Raw genomic sequence first — 6,057 nt, forward strand, 5'->3', positions numbered from 1 at the left:
GGTGTTTGTCAATGATCACCTCGTCTTTCTTGTGATGTATAATATCTTCTTCTACTGTTGTTTCAGTTGGTATTTGTAGTATTTCTATAAAAATTAGGTCCGCGTAATCCACTTAATCTCCAATCATTATGGTATTTACTTCATCACTGATATCATTTATTGCGTTTGATGGTATAACCTATTAAATTTGAATATCAACACGTCAATATTTGTTATCCTTTCACTATTAAAGATGGTAGCTGATAGTTCCATAACCGAGTTTTCAATTATTATTCACAAAGGGTATGTGTTGAAGTCCGTTTCCCTTATCTTGAGCTCTTTATAAAATAGTCATTAAAGATCGTCAAAAATTGTGAAAGGAGAACATGCCTAACAATGAAAATTACACAACCAAAGAACATGTTAGGTGACATAATTTATAGGAATTTATCAATTCATATATAACATAGTTGAAGATATCAATTGCAATCACAAACTGCTAAAATGTAGGAAAAAAATAACATCTAGGCTTTTTAAAAATATATGCAACTTAATACAGAACATTTTTCCAGAATCAATTGCATTAGCAAAGTCATAAATTGAAAAAATGGGGTAAACCATGTATTTTTCGGACATAAACAAATTCATCACATTGTTCAACATGTATTGCTGCATGTAATTCCTTAAATTAAAGTACATCTAGATGAGGTGTTTTAAGCATCAACTAATGCACCAATTTGACTTATTTTTAAAAAGTATCAAAATGTAGCAAGTAAATACATTACATGCTTAGAAACTTTAACTGCAACCTAAACTTCATAAAATGGATCTCCATGTAATTTTTGCAAGTACAAATTAATTCCTTTTTTGGAATAATTTTTTTAAAGTTATACAATATATAACTGATGACACAAATGCTTTAACAAATGACAAGATCATTGCAAACCGATCCTCCTAAACTGCAAGGAGCTCTCGATTTTCCTCAACCATAACAAATACAATAGTTTAAGTTAATTATTGTAAAGTTCGCAACCTAGTGACTGAGTACACAAATGTTTTGACAAGATTGTTGCAACCTGAACTTCCTAAATTGCAAGAACCTCTCGATGTAATTTTTAAAAAGATAAACCAATAAAATAGTTCTAGTTAACTATTCAAAATTGTGCAACACTACAAGAAAAAAGTCCATAGACATCGGTTTTTGACCGATGTCTATGCTATTTGGCAACCGATGTTGATGTCGGTGATGTCTATTCTAGACATCGGCCATAACCCGATGTCTTTACTAGCTTAGACATCGTTTCTGAAAAAAAAACTGATGTCCATGCATTGTTTTTTTACAAAAAATGTTAGAAATAAATAATTTAATAAATAAATTACACTTATTACAACAGATTAAACATATAATGAGTTATGTTTTTTACCACATAGACATCATATATTTTCTTTTAGGTGATGTAAAATCAGATATTAAACATCGATTTATTCAGTAAAATGCGATGTCTATAGTTGCACATAAACATCAATTATATGCCAAACAAAGTGATGTCTATGTTCAATTTACACTTGAATATGTCTATCTTTGACATCAGTTTTTTTATCAAAAATGATGTACATTAACTTTTTTGACATCAGTTTTTCTTCTTTAAAAGTAATGTATAATTATTTTTGAGATATCAGTATTTATTCATTAAAAGTGATGTACAATTGTTTTTTGACATCAGTATTAATTCATTAAAATACGTGTTTGCATCTCAGTATTTCAGCACTATTTTTATTTTTGAAGTTAAATGCTGCAATTGGAAGATCTGAGAATTAATATATATTTGAAATTCTACACTGCCAGTGCAAACTACAAAGATTATTTGATGAAATATTTACAAGATTTTCAGCAAGATCAAATCAACCAAATCAAGAGTCACACTAGTTCCCCCTGTTATGATACAAAGTTGTGCGCACTAGTAAGCTGGTTTTGCAACAACTTTACTTTGATGCTTGAGGACTTTGTAATAGAGCAGCTATATCCAGTCCATGACTCCCACTCCGTTGTAGTCCCTCCACAGTGGATAAAAGTGAGTAATCTGCGGGTTTCACAATAGCTCTTTGTCTCAGAATATGGAGGTGATCTTGATTTGGAAGCAACTCGACATCATAGTTGAAGAGTAAGATTGTTGTTGCACTTACATTGAGGTTTTCGGGAGCAGGGAAGATCTTTCTTTAAGCACCAAGCAACTCTACAAAATAAACTAAGCTAGTTCATGGCGTGCTTATAAAAAACTAGTAGATATCATATCTATAGAAACTTACGAATTGTTATTTGAAGATGACATGCTGGATACAAGATTCTTGTAAAAGATATAAAAGGAATTTAAAAAAATATTGATATTTAGTTTATAGAGTATATGAAGCAGGAAGAAATCTACACATTAGATGGCTGGCAGTTATATTCAGCTATCCGTGAAAAAATTGTTGTAAGATACATCACTGCAGCCAATACAATTATGAAATTTGTGAATACGATAAACATGGAACTTAATAATGATCCATCCTGGCATGTGGTTTCTCTAAATCTAGATGATATATTGAACTGAAAGCTGTGTAAAGAACTAACAAATTTTCTTTGCTGCCAGAAATCCAACTTGGTATCTCTCCAGTCAATGAATTGTGATTCAGATACCTACATTCGATTACAAGTTGGTGTCACACTTCTGAGTACATTATTTTGCAAATTACATAGAGGCTAAAGTAAACATGTATAGGAAAGAAGATAAATTATGCAAGTCCAGCTATCCGAGTTAGTTACATGTGTTCCTGGAAGGTAATAATTTATTATAATAAGTATTTGAAATAAATTCACATACAGATATTGTATACTAAGGTCGTTTAAGAGTGCCATTGAATCTGGTATTTGGCCAGTCAACCGATTAAAGCTCAGATCTCTGCAAACAAATAAAATAAAACTCAAAATAATTAAATTTTGATATATTTCCTAGCATACATGTTTCTGCAGGTTTTTGCATTCAACATGGCACATCACACGCTACACAAGCATATAAAGCTAATTTTTAGGACCTAACTGTAAAAGTAGAACAATACTTTTGAAAATCCAGAAGTACCCTCATAATTTATAATGTTCTTCTTTATATGCATAGATAGAATAGTGTAACTAAATTATTATAAGGAGAGTCTCTGAATGTGCTAATGAATTCTACATAGTAATACTTAAAAATATAGGTCTCTGTTGTGTGCTTGTATCGACTAATGCATCTGTGAAAACATATATAGTACATTGTAATCCCTCACACGCGCATGCACAGACATACATTGTGAGGAACTCCATTACCAGAAATTAGTTCCGGATTGAGCAATAATAAAAGTTAGCTTACAGGGTTTTTAGTTGACCAAGTACTCCAAAGTATTCTGGAATTGCACCATTGATCAAGCAATTTCTTAATATCCTGCAAAAAAAAGAAATGTTAACTAATTTTTTCAGGGAAACACATCTGCATCAGACAAAATTTATGTACGACTTACAGCACATGCAAGGATTGCATATCTTTTAAATCTGGGATAGTCGATTTTCTTCCAGTCAGATCAGATATCCTCCTATCAACAGAAAGCACAGAAGTAATCAACTGATCTCAAAAGTCCAAACCAAAAATCAACTACAATGATAGAAAGTCATGAAGGTATTAAACATTGGCTAGATATTTGAGCAGTTCTTACAGTTCTATTAGATTTCTCAGACGGGAGATGCTCAAAGGAATTGGACCCTCCAGTCCTATTCCCTGCAAGTCCCTGCACAAAATTTGAAGTTTATTGAGAGGTATATGTAACCGTAGTTTCTAGAATATGTACTAACAACCAAGTAGAACCAAACTGAAGCATAATCGACCAAAATTACTCACAGTCTTGTCATATTTGTCCAGTTTCCAATGAAATCGGGTATCTTCCCAGAGAAATCATTCCCATCTATCCTACTGCAAGGAGTAGATAATTTTACGACTCTGTTAAACTTAGAAATATACAATATAGATGAAGTAGTACTTACAAATCCTCTAGATTCCTCAGGTTGCCAAATGTTTCTGGTATTGTTCCATTTAATTTATTTGCAGAAACAACGCTGTGAAGATTGTTTGCAAGATTTCCATCAATAGATAAATAATGATAGAAGTGTTAAAGCATTATGTAATTATGTTTTAATTATGATAAAAATGTGAACACATTATGTAATAAATAAAAGCCCTCCATGAAGAACCCTTTAGGCAAGTAATTATAATTCTTACAATCTCCTCAAGCCAATCAAACTTCCAAAGTTTCGAGGAATAGGCCCTTCAAGTAGATTATCTTCCAAAAACCTGAAAAGTTCAGCTCAGATTAAGTCAACCAAAGGTTATACTTGAAATCCAAGTCATATAGATCACATTTTCACTTACAGCTCCTGAAGAGTAGCGATGTTGGCTAGTTCCTGAGGAATCGAACCTTGGATACGATTCCCCAAAAGGGATCTGCAGAAAGGAGAGTTCTAATTTACTACAACTCTAAGAGGTCATGCTAGGAAGCTTAATTTAAAGATATGTTTAGTTCACTACACTGAACAAAAAAATGCAGACAAGAAATTAACAAGCAACACAACAAAACCATACAGAAAGACAACGCGAAGCTGACCAAAAGCTCTGGGAATGGTTCCTCCGAGGACTCAGAGGCATGAACCTCGAGTGAGAAGAAGGCCCAGATGAGAAATTCACATGATCACCAAACCTATTCATTGGGGAGCTTAATCATGTATTAGTCTTATTATAAGATCTGAAGCTTCCCACATCATTCATCCCCGCGAATCCTGTTAATAAGCATCAAGTTCTTAGCAGCCAATACAGAATCATTGCTACAATAATACAGAAATCAAAATACTGAAAGTAGTATCCATATTTAAGTTTTAACTAACAACATGTTATTTTTAGACACATACAAGACTCAACCAAAACTAAACCAGGTCATAGTGTTCAACAAAATTTTTGTTTTGTCAACTACAGAGCATGGCACATACATCTGTTTCAACTTTTCACAAAATTAAAGCAACATGAGCTATTTCGAACATAAATATGTGATAAATCATTAATCAGTGACAACATTTTGCAGGAAAGATCCAGCAGACGAGCACAAACAAGCTTTTAGATGTTCATTCCTCTAGATCCAAACTAAAAGGCAAGTAAAAGGTCATAATATAAAACCAAAATAAACAAAAAGATCATAGATTGTATCAGTTTTCTTTCACATGTACTTTAACTATCACATACATATGTAGTTCCTTTTTTATGCAACCAATCAAAATTATTCTAGTAAATCTAAAGCTCATCATCAGATATAAAATTTGAAGCAACAGATAAATAACAAGAGGCAGTGATGTACTAATACTAATATCATCTCCGGCAACGTCAATTCTATTAAACATATTCAAATAAGTAAATTAGGGTTACAATTTAAAAAAAAAACCAAAATTAAAAATTCAGGGTTTCGATTTTAAAAAACCCCAATTGAAAACTACTCACAGAGAATATCCTATTTCAAAATAACATAGTAAATTCACTTACCAATTCGAGTTTCTAAAATGATAACCAAGTAGAGAAGATCATAATTCAAGCTTATCCTCTTACGAGCTTAGCATAGAAAAATGGAGAGAGATGGTGGAGATGATGGTGGTGAGTGGTGGAGATGATGGTGGTGAGCAGAGCGGCGGTGATGTTGGTGAGTGGGGGTGGTGAGTGGTGGAGATGATGATGGTGGGGTGAGAGAGTCGGGGCGAGAGAGTCGGATGAGAGAGAGAGCTTATGTGTCTCGTGGGGAAAAACAAAAAGGGGGGAAGAATATTTGCTAAGGGGGGAAATTTATTTGGCTAAGGCGGAAACAAAAATAAAGTGGGCGGGGAGTGAATTTTTTTTTGGAACTTTAGACACCAGTTTTAAAAGAACCGATGTTTTAAAACAACATAGACATCATAAAAACACGGGGTGATATTATAAATTCTTTTAACATCAGTGGCAAACCTAACCGATGTCTAATGTGTGATGTCTATTGACA

General features: G+C 33.0%; 1 long non-coding RNA gene across 3 annotated transcripts; it reads right to left on the reverse strand.

The window, feature by feature from the left end:
* Window positions 1-3,512: 3,512 nt before the first annotated feature.
* LOC141703039 (uncharacterized) lies at window positions 3,513-4,768 on the reverse strand. Of its 3 annotated transcripts, none has more exons than XR_012567336.1 (6): window positions 4,648-4,768; window positions 4,416-4,487; window positions 4,266-4,337; window positions 4,031-4,102; window positions 3,888-3,959; window positions 3,513-3,585 (listed from the first exon to the last, which is right to left on the reverse strand). It is a non-coding gene; the product is annotated as an uncharacterized LOC141703039 (long non-coding RNA). The 3 variants fall into 3 exon arrangements; XR_012567335.1 differs by having other exon boundaries at window positions 4,626-4,762; XR_012567334.1 differs by lacking the exon at window positions 4,648-4,768 and having other exon boundaries at window positions 4,416-4,562.
* Between the last annotated feature and the right edge of the window lie 1,289 nt (window positions 4,769-6,057).

This window comes from Apium graveolens, unplaced genomic scaffold (genome assembly GCF_009905375.1).
Source record: "Apium graveolens cultivar Ventura unplaced genomic scaffold, ASM990537v1 ctg6109, whole genome shotgun sequence".
Classification (NCBI taxonomy): domain Eukaryota; kingdom Viridiplantae; phylum Streptophyta; class Magnoliopsida; order Apiales; family Apiaceae; genus Apium; species Apium graveolens.